The following is a 23,793-nucleotide window of genomic DNA, read 5'->3' as shown; positions in this document are numbered from 1 at the left end:
TAAGATGTCCAATATTCTAAAGCTAAACTTACATATTTAACAAAGGAATAATTTGGTTATTTTATTTCCATTTCTTCCCGTTCCACCTTTTTGATTATGTGTACACTGAACACTTTCTTTCCTTGTTGTTTCTGTAGATCCTTCTATATCACAGAGGTTTATAAGATCCAGAAAGGCCTGTCAGCTGCCCACACTGCTTACAGTGAGATGCTGGGACTTCAGATTGCAGATTAAATTGTGTGTATGTTTGTTGAAAGTAATATCATTGTACCTCACATGTGGGTGATGCTGAAGGACATGATTTTAAAAACCGCTCCATTTTCTTATGTTGAGGACGTTGTTAAGCAGACAAGCAGCGGATAAGCACTGAGAAAGAAATATGAAAAGAGTAATAGAGAAAATAACTATAGTATTTTACGTAAAGCTGGGTTCCGCTTCTGTCTTGCGGTTCAGTAACTTCCGAGATGGGCTGACCTTGGAAGTTTTGCATGATGGCTCTGAATTTCAGTGTCTAAGTTGGTGTTTGGGGTGAGAATGAGACTTGAGATGTCTTTCTTCCTGGCCACACTGCAGGGAGGGGTGGACAGCGGCCTCCTGGGAGCTGTCCAGCCTCCCTGACCATTAGAGTGGCCACGCCCCACCCCCACCGTGTCCCCCTCTTGCACTGCCCACCACACAGAGTGGAGAGCAGACTCTCAGAGTCACAGCACCTCGGGCCAGCTTGATTCATGCCTTGGGGCCGGGCCCAACTTTGAGTAGAGCAAGTGCCACTTACAGGAGCAGGGCACAGGGAGGTGCTTGGTTACAAAGAGTCATTGCTGTGCTGTTTTTATCCCAAAGATTGGTTTTTTGAAAATGTTTGTTTTGTTTTGATTTTGGTTTTTTGAGACAGGGTCTCATTATGTAGTTGAGACAGACCTGGAACTCTCTAGGTAGCCCAGGCTGGTCTCGAACTCACAGTGATCCTCCTGCCTCAGCCCCCTGAGTGTTGGGATTATAGGCCTGTGTCACCACGCCCAGCTTTTGTTTGTTTGTTTTTTGGGTGAAAATGTTAATGAGTTAGCAAATATTTGCTGAATTTCTGTATGTAAAGAGGAATTCTGCTAGACAGCCTTGAAATCATTAATCACTATGATATTTCCTGTTTTTGTTTTGTTTTGTTTTGTTTTTGGATTGGGTGTGAGCTGAAGGCCTTTGTACTGAACTACCTCACTGCTTTTTTTAGTTAATTAATTAATTCTGATTTTGAGGCAGGGACTTGGCTAAGTCACTACATTTCCCAGACTATGCTGGAACCTATGATCTTCCTGCCTCAGCCTCCCAGAGTGCTGGAATGACAGGCGTGCACCAGCACACCGGGCTTTAAAATCAGTTTGAAAGCAATGCTCTTTTAATGACTGTAAGGGTAATAGGCTGAGTCTCTGGAGAAAATAGAGTGATTTGGGCTTGTAGGCGGGAAGAGATGGTTTGGTGCCAGTGTGACCACCCTCAGCGCCCTGAACGCTTCCCACGTTACTGCTGCCCTGGGACCTTCGGGAAAGAAGTCTCCCTTCCCAGTACCACTTCTGCCTCTGCCACCACTGGACTCCCTGCCTCAGTGCCTTTTCCGGTGGCCCCGTGGCGCTGAGCACTTGCCGTCACCCCTGCAGCCTGCAGACGCCCCTGCCCTGGCACAGCCTGCTTTCTGTGGGCCTCGCAGCTCCCCGTCACTTCCGCGTCAGCGGGGGTCTCCCAGCCCCGCCCCCTCTCTCCTCTGAGCCCCGCCCTCCTCTCTCTGAGCCCCGCCCTCCTGGCTCCTCTGAGCCCCCCTCCCCCCTTAGTCTCCGCGAGGATGGGCGTGGCCCCGTGCCCACGCACGCCCTGGGAGGCCTCATCCCCGGGCCTCACCCTACAGGCGCAGTCCCAGAGAGCGCGCTCTGAGAGCCGAGGGAGCGTCTGTCTGTCCCCCAGACACGCATGGTGTCCTTCTCTGGGGCATGGGACACGGGTCATCTTTCCCGTGAGCATTTCTTCTTGGGGCCGTTTCGAACGCGGACTCCGCCATCTCGCAGGAGGCGAGGTGAGGCTCGAGGGCCGTGGCAGCTGGCCGGTCCGGTCCCCAAGCGTGCTGGCTCTGGGCCCGGCCACAGCAAGGTGCAGAGGCTGCTCCCATCACGGCCTTTGCTCGCTTCTCGGACGGCATCCAGGTGAGCCTGCCTCAGTTTCCCCAGCATGTCTCCTCATGTCTTGGACTGCCGCTGTGCTTGACGGGCCTCCCGAGTGGGGCAGGCCTTCAGGCCGCGATGTCCTTTGGGGTTTCACCTCCGTGCCGTCTCTCAGCCTTCCTGTCGCCAACCCTCCTGCTCCGTTTATCCCACGCTCGATTTGCATCTTTAATTTCCACCTGCTCAGCTGCTTCCTTACCTGCCCGTCTCTCAGTGACTCACCTGTTTCCTGTTGCTTGCACACGTGGAGCACGTTTACTGTGCACGCGGGGTGGAGGCCAGACTGGTGGAGATTAGAAATTCCTCGGGACCCAGCTGTCCCTTCTAGGCTTCTTCCTGAGTGAGTCATCACATTACGGTGATCCGTGCACACCCATCGGTATAGCAGCACAGCACAGTTGCTAAGTCTCGGAAGTGGCCCCCGTGTCCATTCCTAGATGAATGATAAGAAACTGTGGAATTTACACAAGGTAGAGTATTGCTGTGCCATAAAAGACTGGTTTGGTCGTCTCCTCCTTCTAAAGCCTGAGCAAGACCCTTAACCTCCTGTGCCTGAGTTTCCTCATCTGCCAACTGAGGATAGTAGTGATTAAATCAATGATAAACGAGAATAGCTACAGTTTGCTTTGGACTTCCTGTGCTCCAGCCAGTTTTAAACGTGAGTTTACCGTCGTAACTCATGCAGTCTGCTGGGACACTGACTGGCCATGTTGGCCCAAGGAGCTGTGTTTCAATCCTCTGTGCAGTGTGGAAAAGTCACACAGCTCATCTGATGGTTAGGTGAGTTCATTTACACACAGTGCTTAGCTGAGGGCAGGTCCGAAACAAAGGCTCTGGAACAGATCGCCAGCACAGGCGTGACTGTTACAGATACCTCCACATAGTATTCAGTGAGCCCCTAAATGTCACAAGGGAGATGCTGTTCTGCAAGCTGTGAGTGTGAAATCCACATTGCAAGGAGTGAGAATCCTAAAGAAACTTACAGTGCAGCACAGAAGTGTTAAGGGGACTTCTTCTGTCTTTCCCTCGCTCTTTTTTTTTTTTTTTTTCAGTCTTCATCCTCTTATTTTCATTGCCTTTCTTGAGAGAGGTGGAGGAGCCCTGAGTTCAAGACCCAGGCTCAGCCTCCTTCACATCTTGGCTCCAGTCTCTTGCTGGGCAACCCTGGATAAGGAAACTAACTTTGCTGTGCTGTGGCATTTTGGTCAGCAAAATGTGCCAAATATATATTGACCTCCTGGGGCTACTGGAGTGTTCCATGCGATCGTGCATGGAGAATTGTGTCTAGGAGTATTGAGCACAATGGAAAAGGTAGCTTGTTTCCTTCTTTACAAAATTAACAGCAAATTTAGATGGGAAAATTTTAAGGTATATTTTATGGATTAATACTGATTACTTTGCACTATATTTCCTGTTAATTTTATAATATTTAGTGTTTTGTATTGTATGTGATTTCTTCCTCAGAATTACTAAATTTTAAATTATAGAAAGTTCAGTCATATATTAATAATGGCTCATAGTTTTTTTAAAAATTCACTATTCGCACTTCATAAGGGACAGCTCTTGTGGGTTTTACTGCTTATTATTGGCTTGAAATGGTTTACAGATGATATTAGAAAGGCTCTGACTAACTCTTGAACTTTTCTTCCTTTGTCACGTTTATTTGTTTGTAACTTTACAAGGCATTGCACACAGTCTCTTATTTGGTATTTTCTATCCCTGAGTTTCACAGGCAACTATGAATATGTTCAGTGCCACCCTCTGGTCATACTTGAGCAGGTGATAAGTCCGTGTAATTAGGACATTTTTATTGTGTACTTGTTGGATTGGCACTCAGAGAGGAGTGGTGTGGGCCACCATAGCTTAAGTTGCTCATTGCCTAGGTTGGGAGAACCAGAAACATGCAGTGGACCCCTGACTTATGAACTCAATCCGTTCCCAAGGGCTGGTTGTAACTCAGGTTGGTCAGTGAAGTCTCAGGCTCCTCTGCGGAGCCTTCAGTCTCTCTCCTATAACAGGCAGACCTCAGCATTCTTAGAGAGACACTGGCCCGGAGCTTCTCAGTGAACCCCACACAGGAGAGGGTGCGGTTGTGTCCCTTCCAGAGCTCTGTAAGAGTGCGATCTGTATCTGAGACCTTGTGGAAGCACGAGTGGCTGGCATTTGGGTTGTAACTCAAGACTTCGGTTGTAAGTTAAAACTAGAATTCTGGTAGTAACCCAAGTTGTTCCTATGTCAGGCTGATTGTAACTTGAGGTCTGCTGTGCCTCACCTGGATTTATCCTGGCTAACACTCTCTGAGGAGTGCCCATGGCAGTGAAGTCTTCTGCAGCCCAACATGGTAGCACTTTTCCACATTAAACACCTACTCAGTTGACCCTGGCAGGATCCACAGCTTGCAGGCCTGTGGTCAGTGTGTAGGCCGTGGCTGGCCAGGCATGAGTGGGCTGCTTTCAGACTGTGGTCCCCAAGTGGAAACTCGCTTGGTGAGCACTTCATTTTAAATTCTGCACTAGCATCAGCTCCTCTCCATTTGTGCTGGGAATTTCAGCTCTGAGTAGAGCAGAGACTCTGCTTAATTATAACTTTATCAAAACCATTTATTAAATTCGATGTACCTGCATAGCCTCTTTATCATAAAAATAATTTAGATTAAACTGCCAAGGTTTGACCTTCTCACAGAATTATTTGGATTATTACCCAAGACCCCAATTTTCTAGGCCAGTGTTTCACAAAATGTGATCACCGGATTACTTGAGCACCTTCCTGGATAAGCGAAGTCATAAAATCCTTGAAATTTTCTGCACAGTGATCTTTGAGAACCTATATACACACCTTGAAGAATAAATGGGAGACTAGTGAACGTGAACAGCCTCCCACTTGCCTCAGCAACGCTTACAACAGCAAAAGGTACCTTTTAGTCCGCACCCCAATACGCCTTCAAAGCGGCAGGGTGAGATGCAGGATGGGGTCTCAGCATGAGCAGGGTGTCCTCTCATTTGCTCGATGTCACCGAGTTAGAATCTGGAAACCCCAGGGGAGTTTGAAGGAAGCAAGCTGTCCCTGCGCCATCAGCCGAGTAGGTGTCCTTGGTGGGTTACGCAGAGAGCGCTGTCCCTGTGGACACCGGGGAAGGCGTGCCAGCAGGTCCTTCGTGGCTGGAGCCCACTTAGTCACTAAGCTGGAAGCCATCTAAATATGAAAAACGACAGAGCAGTGCCTCCTGCACACTGCTCCTGTTTCGTATCTACTTCCCCTCTTCTAGCCTGACTCGTCTGTCTTTCAGGATTGAGTCAGGTTTTGTAAGGTCCTTTTCTCTCCTAGGGGCTCCTGTGGGAACAGGGGCTCTTACAGTTTATTTGCTAATTAGTCAAGTGTCATTTCATGATATGTGACCTCCCATTGTTGTAAACTGATGTTTCCGGGCCTGCTGGTCTTCGGGCTTTGGCCTTGCTCCCTCCCTGTCTGCTGCCCCTTCATGCTGCCTGTGGTGCCCACCAGGAGGCCTCAGTGCCGTCAGTAGCGACTTGAGGTCCACTCCGTTCCGATGGGTCTGAAGGAAGGAAGGCAACCAAGCAGCTCTGCCCCAGAAGGCTTGGAGAGAGCATGAAGGTGTAAAGGTCCCTGAGAGCTTTCTTTATGTAACCCCATAGAGCAACAGAACGGAAGGAACGCATCTGGCTTCCCACGCCTTGAGAAATACAGACACCCAGACTTAGAAAACTGACTTTGTATGAGTGTACCTATCTCTCTGTTCATATGCACACACACACAAGCAATATGTAATACACACACACACACACACAAACACGTCTTTAAACACACAAGCTTTCAGTAGCAGGAGACAATATAATTGACTTATTCTTTAGTTTTCCAGCATAGCTTGGAAAGGTTCCAAAGCACTTAAACAGGGCTCTGTTGCCTTAAACAGGCTACCCTGCCATATGGCAGTTTTACTGCTGTGGGGTTCATTCGTAATTGATTTATATTGGATTATGATGATATACTTGATAGTCCATTAAGGAAGCGACTAAGTTCCTGACTACCGGTGTGCACCTATATGAAATCTAAGATTTTTATTTCTAGTTTTTGGTTTCGATCTTCTTATGTGTTTGTCTGTATTTTTGTCGTCCCATCTTAAGCTTCTGTGGCAGGGGAAATGGACCATGCTCATGTATTTAGAGTCATTTTGCTTTAAATTTGATGAAAAGTTATTGTGTTGACAGTCTTTAAGTCTTCAGTGCAGCACTCGGCTACAGTTAAGTTCTCAGTTACTGGTTGACTGGGGTCAGGAAGAGCATAAATCTGCTATGGGTAAAGTCACAAGCACAGCTGTTCAAAGCATTATTAACATTTTAAAACTAAGATCCTAATGAGAAGCAAGATTTGGAAAGATTTGCAATTTTCCTCCTTTTGTTTCCTATCTTTTCCTGAGGTCATTGATAGGTAAAAAAAAAAAAAACAACAAAAAAAAACAAGAAACAGCTACCATAAAAAACATAACCCTTAAATGTTAAAACAGAATAATGAGTCTATGGGAAATGCACATCATTTATCTTGTTACCATCTAATTGTATATCCACCATTAACTGTCATCCCTTAGTTAATATGCAATTACAAAACAATTTGCAAGCCTAATAGGTGAATATTTAAAACCAAGGCAATTAAAACTATCTTATGATTGGCTGAGTGTAGAAGCAATCATAGGAAGAGTGCGGTCTTTCACATATCTGTCTTGAATGAACACCACACCTCAATCCAGGCCAAAAACAAAACAACAACGAAAAACACCAACACCACCAACAACAAAAACACCCTTTGCTTCTTTTGCTTTTACTTTTTAAAAATCTTTTTTGGGCCTCAGCTTCCCAGGCCTGTGGTCCTCAGGGACAGCATCTCTGCACTGTAGTGGAGCTTCTCAGAAGCCCTGGGATTCATTGGTCTCGCCAGTTCAGTCAAAATAACACCATATAAGCAAATAAAATGTGGATTTAACACAAAGTTCCTGATTTATTGAAAAACACTGGCTAAAAGTACTTCATTTCTTTTATGGCAGCAATAAAGAGATTTTACAGTTAGTAACATATAACTCAGAGGAGTGACAAATTTGGTACTTAAAAAATATTTAGGTTAAAAACAACCCTGCCACATCTACTAAGTCATTTTTAGAGCATAATCATTTTAATTCTTCCCTCGTTCTAATTTTATAACCTGGAGACAACCTCCCCAAGGAGAATCCCTAACCCCTTGTAAAATACCTTTCTGCTTCTCATTGTTACAGCCTCCACTGATGTCTAGTTGGAAGTTATGTTTGACCTAGAAATTAGGAAACACTTTGGTGCTTCCTCTTGTACTCTGTGCACATAAATAAATACCATCAATTCTAAAGGGCTTGAGAGTACAAGTTTCACAGAAACCTTAGATTGTTACCAGAGCCCAGTGCTCCTGATTTGCTGAGAAATCTTAAGTGTCCAGTTACAATGACACGGCCAAAGAAAATTTGCAAGTGTTAAAAGATTTAAGCTGAGAAGTGACTGGCCCGGGTTGAAGAGGATTTGTGTATGCATGTTTACAGATTTCAAGGAGAAACCGAAGAGCATTTTTAACACCATCTCTGGTGTCATTAGAGCATGGTTTCTCATGCAAGAAAGTGGTGAAAACAAAATTCTTCAGCTACTGTTAACTTTTCACAGAAGAATTCCTGTCAGTTCACATCCAGATTTACAGGACCCTTTCTTGTCATACAAAACAACAGTCAACTTTCACATGTAATTGTGGAATTCATTTCAGAGTCAGGAGTTTCCAAAAATGAGGCTTGAAAGGACAAATGGAATGAGTGGTACTCAGAAGCAGATGAGAGTCATAAATCTGTCTGCAGGTTTGCACAACAGCCGAGCAGAGCTGTGGTCAGAATTTCATGGAACGGCATTGGTAATCTTGCTGTTTCGCTATGGAAGATTTAGATGTGCATCTAAGAGTCAAAAGCATTGGTCATGCATATGTATTCTTGATAATGCCCTGTGCTACTATTTTGCAAGACAAATGTGACTTCTATTTGATCTTAAAATGTTTCTCCCAGAGTGATTGGATCACCTCTCTCATCCCGGTGTTCCGCTAGGGGCAGTCTCACTGGACGCTGTCTGTCCTGGATGTTAGGGCTGTGAGAACTTCTCAGTCTTCCCCTAACTGAGCTCTGGGGGATGCAGTTCTGTCTGTTGAGCTTTGTGCATTATTAGTAGTGATTAGCGCAGCGGATGGCTCAGAACAGACAATTGATATTTATGGGATGGGTGAAGAACTGAACCTATTGCATTGTAATTTTGTATAGAAAATCTCCCTTTCTAACATCAGCATGCTCAAATAGTGATGTGGAAGTAGCATGGGCAGAGGGGCTTTGCGGGTGGGGATGACCTGTATGTGCTCACAGGCAACACATTTAAAGTATGATTCCTCAGGAAGCCACGGACCAGTTCAGAGCTGCATATGGTGACAAAGATGAGCAAAGATTGCCTGTCACCCCAACTTGTTCTTATTATTCTTCAGGGATACCGTTTCTACACAGGAGGGCAGGATATTCTGTGGCACTGAAGCGATAACGGGACGCAGCAGTGAGGAACTTCGTACATTTTCTGGACTTTGAGAAGGACTCTACATTTTCTAAGAACTTGAGAAACTGTTGAACCTGTTTTTGATATGAACTACAGCGAAATAACTTCCACCAGCTGATTTCACCCTGAAAACAATCATATAGGCGAGGAATTAGAGGCTGTCCACATTGGATTCTCCAAATTAAACTGAGCCTCTGGGAGTAGGAGAAGCAAAATGCTTCTATGGAAGAATGTGTAGCATTTTTCTTATACTTTCTCCTGAGACAGAGCTATTAGTGATGATCTTGGGAGAGATAGCACGGCAGTGTTTTCATGCATTCATATTAGGTAATGGATCTTCCATTCCCCCAACCTGGAAACTCTGATCTAAATAATTTACATGTCTTTCTCAAGATTTTGTAACTAGTTAGTGGCAAGTCTAGGCCTGGAAACTGGGTCTCCCACTAATTTTAAATTCTTGTCCTCTTTCCACTTCTCTTCCCGTCTTTGTAATTCTCGGTGACTGGATTAGGGATCTGTTTGTCATTTCTTTCCATAAGGCACAGTGTATTTACCCAGGTGATAAGAAAAGGTGGGGTCTTTCCAAAATTGGAGCATGGTCACTGATCCAGACGTGCAGGTCACCAGGGAGTGTGAGCGGGACTCTGCTCCATTTGTACTCTGCATTAGATGTGTTCCTCTCTGTACATGCATGGGCTGTGTACCTGGCAGGGCTGTCACACTTCAGCTGCAACACTAGCCCAGCCCAACTCTCAGGCAGTGTGGCTTTGGGCAGTCACGTTAGCTTCTCCAGTCTAACATTCCCTTAGTTGTAACATCGAATGTCGGCTAAAGCTGCTAGAAAACGGATTCATAATATCTGTTGAACTCCATATAAATTGTACTGTGAAAATACTATTTAGCTATTGTTTTTAAAAAAATCCAAGTTTCCACTCATCTGGCTTTCTAAGAATGGAATATGCCAAAGAAATAGGCCTGAGGATCAGTGGAACAGACTGGAAGACACAAAAACAAATGCAGATGTACTCAGCTACCTCATCTTTGACAAAGGAGCTGACCATCCTCAGTGGAGGAAAGATAGCCTCTTTAATAAATGGTGTTGGAAAAACTGGATGTCAACCTGCCACAGATTAAAATTAGACCCTTATCTTTTGCCATGCACTAAATTAAAATCCAAATGGATTAAAGATCTAAATATTAAAACAGAAACATTAAACTTGCTGGAAGGTAAGTTAGGCAGAACTCTGGAAGACATTGGTATAGGAAAAGACTTTATGAACAAATCCTCAGTAACATGGGAACTAGCAGAAAGAATCAACAACTGGGATCTCATCTTACTAAAAAGCTTCTGTACTTCAAAAGAAACCATTAGCAGAACTAAGAGACAATCTACAATGTGGGAAAAAATTTTTACCAGCTGTACCTCAGACAAAGGACTATTATCAAGGATATATAAAGAACTCAAAACAATCAGTCCCCCCAAATATAAAGACCCGATTCAAAAATGGGCATCCGAAATGAACAGACATTTCTCAGACAAAGAAGTAAAAGCAGCAAGAAAATATATGAAAAAATGTTCCACATCACTGGTCATTCGAGAGATGCAGATGAAAACAACACTGAGATTCCACCTCACCCCACAAAGAATGGCTGCTATCAAGAAATCACACAATAACAAATGTTGGCAGGGTTGTGGGGAGAAAGGAACCCTTCTCCATTGTTGGTGGGAGTGCAGACTAGTGCAACCACTATGGAAATCAATATGGAGATACCTCAAAGAGCTTGGACTGGAGGTTCCATTTGACCCAGCCATCCCTCTGCTGGGTATCTTTCCAAGAGAACTAAAAGAATCATATCACAGAGAAGTATGTGCACCCATGTTTATAGCGGCACAGTTTGTAATAGCTAAATCTTGGAAACAGCCTATTTGCCCATCCGTTGGAAACTGGATAAAGAAGTTGTGGTTTTTCTATAAAATGGAATATTACTCAGCCATAAAGAATGAGAAAATAGATTCATTCATAGGAAAATGGATACATATTGAAGATATACTCCTAAGTGAAATAAGTCACACATGTGTAAATACCGAATAGTTTCCCTGGTGTAAATAATCTGCAACAATGCATAAGATTCTAATAAGATTACTGACATTTAGAAATGGGAAGAAAGGAGCTAAAAGTGTTGGGAAGGTGGGATGGGTAGGGGAAGAGTAAAAAGGGAAAAGGAAAAAATGTGAGAGAATGGAAAGATGAAAATAAAGTGTTTGTAGATGGGGAGGGGAGGAGGGGGTGAATGGAGGGCAGAGGTAAGGGGAAAAAATGAGAATCAAGAGTTGTCATGTAGAGGTACAAGATCCCAACAATGAATGTAACTGTACTATATCCCTAAAATGTACCAATAAACTCAAAGCTGAAAAAAAAAAAAGAATGGAATATGCCAGAAGAAGTGACTGTCTTCCATCCTCCCTAGATGGCTAGACTGTCCTTCCACTGCAGAGCCAGGGCCAGCCAGGGTCACCCACCCTGTGTTCGCCTCCTGCAAGGTTGTATGGGAGGCTGCTGGAGCAGCTCCTTACTACCCTGCAGTTTCAGGACCCTTAATGAAAATGCAGTACTGAGTTTTATAAACTCCAAGGGTGAGTCATAGAATTGGCTGGAGCCTTAGAGACACAGGTAGCTGTAAACTCCCTGGCCACCTCTGCAAGAACCGAGTAGGGTCTGGGAACCCACCTTCCTGCTGGTCCCCCATCCTGTTGTAGTGACCACCCGTGGGGTGCCAGAGGCTCTGCCTTAGAAGAGTCCTGGTTAGTGCGGGGCTGCCTCACCCTCTGCGTAAGCCCCAGGAAGCTGCTCCTTGAGCTCCACTAACAAGACGACTCTGTTTTGGCCCCACCTCTTTTCTGGTGTTAGGATTTACATCTACAGTGGTCCCCAATGCCTCATGCATGCAGAAGACGGCTGCATTATGTGGACACCCTGGATGACTTACTGTTAGGAGGCGGGGTCTGGTCAGAAGAGAAGGGTCACCGAAGGCCTGACCTGGAATGCTTGTCTCCCTCCCCAGCTCCTCTCTTCTCCCTCTACTTCTTGTCCACCACACCATGAACAGCTTCTTCTCTGCCGTGCCGCTCTGCCTTGGAGTCAGCTAACTGTGGGCCGAAACCTCTACAGACCATGTGTCACAATAACCCTGTCCTTCTATAAATTGTGGGTGTCAAGTATTTTGTCCCAGAAACAAGGAAAGTGACTAAGAAATGGTGGTTCTCCATAACCGCACGGTGATAACCCAAAAAAGTACAGAAATATTTTTGAAAGTCTAGCTTTCCTTTTTCAGCGTTATTCTCTAAAATTGTGCACCACATTCTTAGCTGACCTGGTAGCTTTAGAGGGAGGCCTGATGAGTCTTACTCTCTGGTCAGTTTTACTTTGATGAAATTTTAGGATCTGTGAAGTTTAAAATTCACATTGGTCTGTGGAAGCTCATGTTCTGTGAGAAAACGAACAGACACAGGCAGGCCTTCCACTGTGCTGCATTGCTTTCTTGGAAGTATTTCATTTTCTTTCAAAACTGTTTTTGTGTATTCAATAAGGCTTTTTATTTTCTTTTTTCTTTTTTTTTAAGTATTTGGTCCTTGAGTTGTTCTCCTTTGGCTACTAATCCCATGCCTAATACACAGAAGTAAGTGCCCCTGAATGTCTGTCTTCTTCCAAATCATTTAAGCAGTGTGGTCACATAACAACTTGCTGTTAAAGTCAGTGCAGCCAGGAAACAGTTAAAGCCAGCGTTCTTGAGGTACAGTGATTGGGAATTAGCCGTTCTAAACAAGGAGGAACTTGCTGGAAGAACTCGTTGCTCGTTGTTTTCTTGTATTTCATTGGTGCCATTGTTTTTGGGAATAAAATAATGTTCTAGAAGCCATTGAAAGCTTGTTTGTTTGTGAGAAGAGCATCGCTCTCTACTACGTGGAGTTGTGTTTTTGGCCTGTTTCAGGGTTAGGACTGCTGGCATGTTGGGCCCCTCTTCCTCTCGGGCCCATAGCTGCCGCGCTGTCAGGCTGGTGGCGTGAGCTTCAGCCCACTCTGCCGCGTGCCCGCCATCTGCATGGCTTCGTCTTGTTCTGTGTCCCATTGCTCATTCATCCTGCATGGGCTGAGGCACGGGAGCATGCGTGAGTCACTGGCACCCCGGTGGTGGTGACCGAGCTGGGAGCGGCTGTCCCCGGGAATGTGGTGTGGGAGGAGGTGATGCCTGGACTGCGCTGTGGCCTCGTCGGCTTTCCTCACAGGTACTGCTCTTAGCTTCATCTTTCTAAGGCGAATTTTAAATTCTGCTTTATGGTTTGCAGGGAGCTGCCGCATGTCTTAATGTCTACTTCTCTGTCCTGACTGGTGTTTGAAAGAAAAGATCAGTGTTTACTCGAGGAGCACGGTGCCTCGTCACTTCGCTACGTTTTTCTTCCTTTTCATCTGCTGTGCCTGCACTTACACAGGTGTCTTCCCCTCACACCGCAGTTGTATTGCGCAGTTCTGTCCCCATGAGTCACACTCTGTCTGAGCAACCAGCACCACTGGGGCACACAGACCCAGCCGTGTGTCCCCTCAGAAAAGGGCACATGTGGTGCGGCGCTGCTCTTCTTTTTAAACACAAACCTCTGCCATCAGGTGGGCTTTTTGACTTTCCTCTTCAGTCGATAAGTATTTGCTGAGTTTTTACAGTGTTAAAGTGCTGTACCGGAATGTAATTTAAGGGAAAATGGCATATTCTGCAGAAAATGGAAAAAATTTCATTGCAACAAGAAGTATTTTCATACTCAATAACTCCAAGGAATACAGGTTTCCCAGTTAATGAATAACAGCACTGAGGAATACATTTCACAAAGTGTCCATTCACCAAATAAATAGTAGCAAAAGTCAGAGTAGGTGTGGTTTCCTGTGAGCTAGGAGAATACATTACAACTGTCATTTTAGCATAAAAATAATATTTTTAAAAATATTTAGGTTGTATTTTTCCTTTAATCAATTCTCCCTCCCTCCCTCCCTCCCTTCCTTCTTGTTTTCCTCCCTTCTTTCTTTGCCACTGTATTACCTCCCCTGAGCTACCATAATGAAACACTTTAGACTGAGTGTCTGAAAAAGAGGTGTTGGCTTTCTCACAGCGCTGGAGTCAGGAAGCCTGAGGCCTGGCACCGGTGTGGTCTGTTGAGGGCTGTGGTGACAGCTCCGATCCTGATTGCAGAAGTTCCCCCCACCACCTCTGACTCGGAATGTGCAGCTGTGAAGGCTGGAGACCCTTCCTGTGATCACTCTCACCCCACTGCATCAGGACCCTACCTGGGGGCCACACGCTCACTGAACCACAGTTACTCCCAGAAAGCCCTTCTATCCAGCACTGTCACGGGTGCGGGTGCTGAGCCATGGGTCTGGGGTACAGCTGCTGCAGGGCTGCTGTGGGGCTGGCAGCAGTGCTGTCAGGTGACTTCGTTGCCAGGTAACCACAGCAGTGCCTCACTTGAGTGCAACCCTGTCCAGGCCACACTGGAGGGTCATTTGATGGTGGTGGCCAGAGCAGTGTTGGCACTTCCGTTGTCCAAACTTAAAAAGCCCCGTGAGCAGCAGTGTCTCGTTCCCACGAGTATAGGGAGACAGACGGTCTGCATTTGTCTTCACGCGGAGTGGAGCGGGTGCCCACACCTGCATGCACCAGGACGGTCTGTATTCCTGGGATTTGGTGCCGACTCCATTGGCCCCAACATTCCAGCATGGCTGTTTAGGTGGCCTGACGCTGTGCTGTCTTCCTGGTTAGGGCAGGGTGTCTGTATTTCCCCTTCCAAGCACGAATGTGCCGTCCGTCTTTTCTGATTCACTGACGTTTTGCTTTCTGTATGAGGCTGTGCTGTTAAGTGCATGCCATTCAAATCTTATTTCTTTGTGAATTATTACTTCAGTAATTAGTTCATTACTCTATTCTTAATGACTTGCATCAAAACTCTGTTTAGGTTGATACAGTATTTCTCTTGTTTATTTTCTCTGTCCTTGTACCTTTTTGTTTTCTTATTTTAGGAGCACCTCACAAATGATAATACATAGGCAGAGTTTTATTTGTGAGCTAGGGCTCCCTGTCTGTTAGCTGGTGTTTTGCTCCATTGCATTCATTGTGGTACTGATCAGTTCTGTATGATGTTGTATGTGGTCGTTGATTTTTTCCCTCCTCTTTATGTAAACTTTTGTTTTTTACAAATTCATAAAAATTCTTTTTTCCTCTCCTACTTAGATGGAAGATACAGATGTTTTTATTTCTACTTTTTAGTGGCTTCCTTTAGATGTTCCTCCTGGTGATCCGCACTACAGCAAAGATCATCAGAACTCAGTGTGCTGTCTTCTCCCTAGCAGTGCGGAGATTTTGGAGTCACTTCCTCCCTGGATGCTGCAGGGATTCGACGTTATTTCGTGCCCTTGGTTTTTAGGAATTCGTAAGCGTTGTGTTGCACCTCGGTGTCCCTGTGTTCTCCTGCTTGTTACCTGCGTCCCTCTTCTCTGTTTCCTGCTTCCTACATCTCACTCTTTTGATTTCTTCCTCCTGAAGCAAATCAGTAGCTCTGTCCTCATTGTTCTCTTAGCAAACTCAGAGCCCTCTGTAGCTGGAAAATAACTGATTTGGGTCTTACTGCCGAATAACAAACTAGCTGTATTAAGATTGATGTTGTCAGTTCATTTGTCACAGATCTCGGAAGACATCATTCCCATTCTTTTCTGGTTTGTCTTGCGATTGAAAAAAATGCAACGATTGATTACAATTCCTTTTAAATTATCTGTCCTCTCTCCTTGCTCAATTTAAAATGTTCTCTTTGACTTCAGTGTTCTGCGCTTGTGCACGTTCTGCCTCTGTGCTTTATTTTTTCTCTGATTTCCATATACGGTGATTCATGTCTTTCCTCAATGTTAGAAAATCTGTCATTATCTCTTCAGATCTTTGCATATTTCCCCCTTCACTTTTCTACTGGAACTCAGAGACGTGAGCTCTTCACTCTGCTCCCACCTACCTGCTCCTTGTCTGTCCAGCTCTCTGCCTATTCTCTGTTTACCTGTAATCTTTTTACTAGTTCTGCCTTCTGCAATTCAGTCTGGTTTAATTTTACTTTGAAACATTCATTTCTAGAAGTTAATTTCTTTCAATTCTGAATTTTATTCTAAAGGGCAGTGTTTTGTCCTTATGGACTCTGATTACTTCTTTTACATCACTAATCATTTTTAATATACTTATTCTGTCATCTTTCCAACTAATTATAATCCATCGTCTCAGCTGTGCGCAGAGGTCACCGTTCCTCCCTGTGCCCGCTGTGCCGTGAGTGTTTAATGCACACAGGTGAAATGTCCTCTGACTGGTACCTGGACTTGCTCCTAAAGGCCAGCCCTGTTTTAGTGTTACCCTAATGCATCTGTGAATGTATCTGCTCCATCTTCCAACTGGGGGCTGTGTGATTGTTTTTACAGGCTGCATCTGTGGATGGAACCTAGTTTGGGAAATATCTCTCCAGAGCACCTCGTGCATTTGCATCAGCCCTTTGAGATGGGGACACTGCCAGCCAGGGCTGTGATTGTTCAGCATTTTATCAGAGGAGGTTGGAACTCCCGGAAGTAGGATGGCATAACTTCTGACAGAAAGCCCAGAGGGAGGCAGGCTGTTCACATGCTCTCTGCAGGAATACTCATGTTTCCATCACCTCGGTCCCACATTAAGACGCACTTGCTTCCTTGAAACTTCAGGATGAGTCAGTGCAGCCCACAGGCTGGCCTGGCCTCTTGGAATGGCTCCATTGTAACCAAGCAGAGTCCTTAGCCGGTGTAGAAGGTGGTGGCGTCAGTCTACAGTTTACGGCTCCTATTTTCAATTCTTTTTTGAATTAGAATACGAAAATCAGATGTCGGTTGTAGAAAGATTGTGTGGCAGCTGTCTTGAGACAGAGGAGAATCCCCAGCAGACCCTGTGAGTTAGGAGGCAGCAGCACTGCTGATCCCAGCCAGTGGTGACGGGTTTCGGGGTGAGGCAGGGGCCACAGCAGCTGAGAAGGTGAGCAGCAGGGGCTGTGAAAGGAGAAAAGGCGCAGGACCTTGTTAGGACTTGGAGAGCAGAGGCTCAGTGGGAGAGCAGCCCTGCAGAGCCCTGGTCTGAGGCAGATGTGGTCAGAGGGCCCAGTGTGTGGACTGCAGGGGACCTGGGGAGCAGGGGTGTGAGCGTGGGTGTGGCCAGTGAGCTGTGGCTCACTCAGACCGATCTGTGGCCTGAGCTCTGAGGCTTGCAGGAGATTTCTAGCTGGTGATGGTGAGGACGTGGAGGCCTCTTCTTTACCACTCTCCTGGAAATGGATCTCTCTGCTTGTCATTCTCCCTTCCGCCTGACTCGGTCTACCTGGACCTGAGAAGGTGCTGAGCTCCTGAGAAGTCACAGGGCCTTGTGCAAGGCCCCCAGCTCAGTGAGCGCCGACAGGCCTGCTCCGGTGTCCTTGCTGCTCCCTAAGACGCAGTGAGAGCCTTTGCTGAATGCATGTTACAGAGCCCCGGTTCTGGGCCTGCCCTGCAGAACCTTCACAGGGGAACCCGACTTCACTTTCTCCTCAGGACCTTGGGGAGCTGAGGTGCTCTTTGCTCTGGGAGACGGGTCCTGTCACTGTTCTCAGTCACTGTTCTTCTAGCCATTGGCTGTGTTTGGGGGAAAAGGAACAGTTGTAGAACCTGAGTCGGGATCTTTTGTGGTCAGTGCCAATCCTGCTTTTCCGTGAGAGGAGGAACATTGCCGTTTGAGCGAGTGGGTGCGTGGTAGCACAGGGAGCTCCAGACCCAAGGCGCGGATGGCCACAGGGTAGCTCTCAAGAGCCTGATGTGTGGGCCCTGTGTCGGCGAGCAGCACGTGCTCAGAGGTGGAGATCCCAGGTCGCCTGTCCGGCACCTGTCGGTAGAGGCACCCTCAGCATAGTGCAGTCAGGATGAGGGCCACTCCCACTGTTTAGTTTTAATTGTGTGAACTTTGGGGAGTTTGTCCAGCTTCCTCGAGAGCTATGGCTTATCACCTACTCGTGACTCGCCCGCGTGTGCTCCCTTGTCTTCTCCTATGGATTAAGTCACCTGCTCCGTGGAGTTTTAAAAACGGACCTGCACCCTGCCATTTTGCACGCCTTGGTTTGTTTGGTTTGTTTCGTTCTGATCCGTCACCACCTGTGAGTGCGAGCTGTGTGGCCCGCTGGGACAGGTCAGTAAATGCTTTCTGCAACAGGAACCTCTGTGTGTAAAAGCGGCAGCCCCGTTCCTAAGAGGTAGACCTGCCGGGGCGGGTCATTTGCGGGCCCCGTGAGCCCACCCTGTCACCATGATCCCTGAAGCCTACGTTCATATTGAGCTTCTCCAGTGATACTTGTTTCAGCTGCTGGAGAACTCAATCCCAAGTGGCTCTGGCTGCTGTATGAAGGCAGTTTATCTTTTCGTTGCATCTCTGAGGTTTGGGGTTAGCACTGAGGGCTGGTTGGTGACCTGGGATGCCTGGGTTCCTTCGGTTTTTATCCACCATCTTCCTGCAGTCCCAGCGCACAGCTTCGCTGGCTGCTGACCCGCTCTGCACCCCTGCTCCAGCCAGCTGATGGTGCTCCTCGCTCTCCCGTCTGGGGATGGCTCCCTGCGGCCACAGCCCTTCTGCTTGGTGTCATCTGGTCCAGGTCTCTGTGAGGCACCCTCAGGCTGGACAGTGTGGACAGGCTTCAGCCGGCCGTGTGACCAGCTGGAAACCACTGGAACAAGACAGGACGATGCAGGGAAATGAAGGGAGTGAGTTCATGGTGCCCACCACATCTGGAACTTCATCATTCCCGCTTTCAGAGCGTCTTCCCCCTCTTTAAACTCTTAAAACTCAAGTTGCTCTGTCAGATTTTTACAGCTAGGTTTTTAGCCTAAACCAAGTGTCGTGATATTTTTACAAAGGCAATGAACAACTGATTATCTCACCTGGTTTTTCTGTCACTCCTAAAAGTAGAATCTCAAAGGGAATGACCTCCTGGCAAGTCCGCAAATCTGTCAGATGCCTGTTCTTTCTCAAGTCGAATTTGCTTTTGCCTTGACAGAGTGATATTGTTCTTTGAGTGAAAGAAATAAAAATAACACTGAAAATGTAATGTAAAACGTGTTCCAGATACGTCAGATTTCTTAGGATGACTTACTAAAAGCATTTTATTACATCTAACTAACCAACATTAGGATTTGGAAAGACCCTATTTTAAGATACGTGATATGTATCCAACATTCTAATATTAGTGTAAAGCCATATATTATTAACAGGTCATGTTTACATGTAACTCCTGAGATCACTGTGTCGATCTTGCGCACATGTCTTGTGTTTTCAGAAGCGCTTGTTGTTTGTTGCTCTGCTGCCGCTCGGTGACACATCGTGCTTGGCTGGCACGGGTGTGTAGGACAGGTGCCCGCCGTGTGAAATTCCGAAGGTGGCTCTGACCACAGAGCTGCTCCATTCTGAGTGCACTGCCGTGCCTTTCCCTCTGCTCCTGGACACCCTGACTTCAGACCCACTTCCCCTCACCTCTTGGTAAAGAACCGCGTCATTTCATAGTGAGAAGAGTACAGCAACAATAATAATAAATGTTAATAAAAAACTGCATGTGTCTTTCTGATTGTGCCAGTGTTGTGGTATTCAATTATGCAATTTTCATTGGCATATTAATCATCTTTTCAACAAACAAGCTGGCGTTAATTAAAGCAAACCATGGATAAAGACATGTTGCGGGATCATCATTCTGTTTATCACAGAGCACAGGCTGGCCGTTAAGTAAATGCCGGACTGTGAGGTGAATTTCAATGTTGGTGTCATCTTTTTGTTGTCGTGGGAGGTTGAATGCAACTCATCTAACCATAATAACAACAAACTTCAGATTTCACAAGAGAAAGATGAATTTGTGTGTAGTTAGCGGTGAAGGAAGATACAATGCTGTGTACTTCCCATGTGCAGCTGGGCTGTATAGAGCCAAATAATTTGTGAAGATTCCAGTTTTTTCCCTTAACTCTAAGTGGCAGAAGAACAGAACTAAGTACAGAATTTGTTTCTATCTACCTTGTAGAAAATACTGCAGTTAAGTGTGAGCTAGTGGTTATAGTTGCAAAAATCGGTGGTTTTGTAAAAAGAATGTAGCACAGCGCACTGTATTTAAGCACGTAGAATTTAAGTCCTTGAGCTAGAACTAAAATAAGACATTTGTTGGGACCACAGTGTGACACAGCACACGCCCTGAATTCCAGCCGATGCAGATGTCCTTCAGCTCTTACTGCCCCCCTTCTTTACGAGTCATTACTGTATTTATTCCCATCTTCCCGATCCTGCAGGCTTCCATGATGATTGTTATGGAGGGTGTGGCATCAACTTAACAAACACTGTTGAAGCAAAGAAAACCAAATGTGTTTGCTATTTTCCTGTGTACGTGTAAGCTCCACATTAGACAGTAATTAGAATCCATCTTCAAACACTGGTTTCCACAAATGCACCTTTTGTTTGTGCTTTTAAAAAATATAGGATTTCCACATGCTAATTATGTGCATGCCAACTGCATATGTATTTTTCAGTTTTACAGAGTTTTGATGATACTTGAAACTCCACTAAAGATGACTGGTGCCCAAATTCCAGATTGCAGAATTTTCTAAAAACCTGCAAAAATACGTATTTTGTACGAAGTGCTTATACATGTTTCACTTCTTAAGAATAATAGCATTTACATTACTTTTTGAAAAATAACACAAAGGAAAATGGCCCTTCGCTTAACGGCCAACAGAGTGTCTGGCAAGTACAGCAAAGGTAAGGAATATTTGAGAACCGTCCGAGTAAAGAAGCGTTCTGAGAGTTTATTATTTGTGTAGCTTGGGTCAGCTCAAGGCATTAAGTACTCATGAAACTCCTGGCATGTGATGAACCTTCATTGAAGCAGTAGTGATTAACAGTGATTATAATTAGATGAGTAGCTTCTGTTCTCAAATTAGTATAAACAGATGCAAGTAAGAATCTTTGAGGGTTTTATAGTTTAAAAACATGAGTGAGACACTGGGAAGTGAATGCATTCATGTTTAGTATTGATGCCTTTGTTGGGCACATGCCTTTGTTGGGTACATGTGCCTTTGTTGGGCACGCTCAGTGAACTTGCTTCCTCAGTGTATGCAGGATTTCTCATGTATTTTTTAGTTTTCTTGAACTGCATATTGCCATGAATCAGCAGTCACCCCCCCACGCCCGTGTTCTGAAAGTCAGTTACAAAGAAGTAATAGGACAAAAGATAAATGTGTTGAAATACATATTGCTTTGTAAATGCTATAAATCCAATTATCTCAAGACTTCCACTGAAAATTGTTAGGTCTTGAGAGAACACAGCTTGATTCCAAGACTTTGAGTTAATGTCTTGGCCACAGGCGGTCTTTAACTTTTAATCTCTTTGGCACCCACACAGTTAACTTAGCAGCTGTTCTGTACACAAAGAAAAGTGATTCTGGGAGGTGCTGATCCCTGCTAGAAATTCTGACCATGGGCGTGGAGGGCATCAGAGTCTCTGGGGAGGTGGCAGTGACAGTGGCTTCCAGACAACCCCGGGGAAGAGGGCAGTGAAGTCCCTGCCCTGGCTCACCTTAGAGCTCCAGATAACATGGGCAATTTCATCTCACACCACACAGCTCGCCCTGGGAGAGACACAGCCCTGCGATGGCTGCACCTGTGGGTCACCCGTGATGCCATGCCCAGGTGGTGACAGCGCAGGAGGTGGGGGCTGCACTGCTCAGCACCCAGCCCGACGTCCCTTCCTTACCAGGCGGATCCACACCAGGGACTTCAGCTCCCCCTGCGGACTTCCGGGGCTTCTGGCTTCTCTGGCGAGTCTTTGTGTTTTCTCCCTGTATAACAGCTCTTGTAGAAAGTGTCCCCAAGTTTTTCACTATATTTTCTCCTCTTTGTGCGTGTGCTACAGTTACAAACTCGAGTTTTTGAATTATTTTTCCTGAATCCAAAGGCTTCCTGCTCCTTACCGTGCCCCTAAACACCCTTGAGCCCTGCTGCTGTCTTCTCTTTCCTGTCCACTTGACCCCAAGGTCTGCTTTCCCTGTGGCTCTCTTTCCAGCTCTGGCTCTCTTGTGCCTGCACAGGATTTCTGCACATCTTTCTCATGCATTGCGGCTCTCCCCAGGACGGTGACTTCCAGATGCAGAGCTTTAGCGCAGACCCCACATCACCTCTCGTCTCACACATGGAGGAAACCATCACCGTGTGGCCATTGCCCGGGCCAGACACCTGGTGCCTTCCTGGCCTTTCAGTCTCCTTCCTCTGCACCAGTGTGGCAGAAGTTGACTTCTTTCTTGAGTCTGCTTCTACCCTGCTGTGTTTGCCTTCAATGGGGCTGGTGTCATTTTTGCCTTCGAATTCCCTGAGCTGGTCCTTGGTCCAGGCCCCCTGGACCCTCTGCCCTGAGCTGCTCCCTTGCCCTCGAGGGGGTCTGGGCCAGTGATGCCCAGAACGTGGTGTCTTACAACAGACTGGAACAGCGGCCCTGCCTGGGACTGCTGAGAACCCTCAGGCACCACGTAAACCCCCAGAATGGACGCAGCAGCAGTGAAACCCGGCATCGGGGACTGAGCGGCCCCTCAGATTCCTGTGGTGCCTCACAATCCGAGAAGCAATGCCTTCAGCCCGGAGTCGGCAACAATTTCCTGTTCAGACCCATGCGGTAAATAATGTTTTGTGAGTCGAGAGGCAAAATCAAGGGTGCTATGTGGGTATTCATGTGACATGGAAAAAGACAGATGTCCACAGAGATTCTAGTTGATGAGAGTCAAAACTTTATTTGTGGACACGTTTGAGTTGCATGTCATGAAGGTACTCTTCTTTTACCCTCTAATGCGCAGCCCGTTCTTTGTTCCTGGATCTGCAAAAGTCAACAGCTCAGGCTTGTCCTGACCACCTTCGGCCTTGAGCCCTCTAGTCGCATGTCCACTGTGCCCCGGAAGAGCGTGTGTCTGTTTCAGTCGCCCTCTCTGTGTCCTCCTCCCTTCCTACCTTTCAGTCTCCTAGAGGCAGCTCATTACATCAGACTAATCTACTTCGGCAAAAATTACAGTCCCTGTCCTGGCAAACATTGGTTCTGTTGGAGAGGAAAGAATGGATGCCCTGGAAAATACAGATTGCCATTTGGTTTGTGGGATTTTGCTGTTTTGTTTGATGGCTAATTTCTGGCTTATAACTGTCCATCTGTAGGCATTTATTTCACTCATTTCCTGTTTAAGGAAATATCTGCTTCCACTCATCCCAGAGGCCACAGCAGGGCAGAAAGCTGGTGGTTCTAGCGGGTGTGAGCTTTCGAGTTGACTTGGCAGTTTGCTGCTGAGGGAGAGGGGAAATGGATTATCACTGTCTGCCTTCGGGGGCTCTGAACTTCCGGTGGCTCCCACCCTGGAGAGGCTCCTGCCACCGCAGTGAAGTCCAGGGAAGCCCATCATGGACTGCCTTTTGGGATCACTTCACTGTATTTGTGTAACTCTTTTGCTTTACAACAGTGTTAGGCTAGCTGAAAAGTAGCAAAAATGGTACAGAAAGTTCCTTGCACACAGGGCCCAGCTTTCTGTACTGGCACCATCTTGTATTACCTTAGAAACATTTTTTGTTTTTGTTTTACTGTAGAGTACAACTCTGTCATAAAGAAAGGTAAACTTGAGTCATTTGTAGGTAAATAGATGCCTTTTGAAACCATCACGTTAAATGTAATAAACCAGATATATAATCTTAAATACCATGTGGTTTATCTTATATGTGAAGCCCACAGTATAAATAAAGACAAAAATAAAAGGTAGAGAATAGGAATTAGGGCTGGAGATTTAGATCAGTGGTTCTGGCGCCTGCCTCACAAACTCAAGGACCCGAGTTTGAGTCCCAGTACCAAAAAAAAAAAAAAAAAAAAAAAAAGA

General features: G+C 46.0%; 1 protein-coding gene across 1 annotated transcript in view; it reads left to right on the top strand.

Annotated features, from left to right (window-relative positions):
- Positions 1-1,864: 1,864 nt before the first annotated feature.
- Positions 1,865-23,793, top strand: part of Zfpm2 (zinc finger protein, FOG family member 2) — a 267,807-nt gene continuing 245,878 nt past the window's right edge. Inside the window, exon 1 of the mRNA XM_033759763.1 lies at positions 1,865-2,186. The gene's annotated coding sequence lies outside the window, so the exon portion shown is untranslated. The remainder of the gene's footprint in view (positions 2,187-23,793) is intronic.

This window comes from Fukomys damarensis, unplaced genomic scaffold (genome assembly GCF_012274545.1).
Source record: "Fukomys damarensis isolate Sample0158 unplaced genomic scaffold, DMR_v1.0_HiC HiC_scaffold_5, whole genome shotgun sequence".
NCBI classification, from domain to species: domain Eukaryota; kingdom Metazoa; phylum Chordata; class Mammalia; order Rodentia; family Bathyergidae; genus Fukomys; species Fukomys damarensis.
The sequence above is the reverse complement of the archived record's forward strand: the minus strand, read 5'-3'. Positions and strand labels throughout refer to the sequence as shown.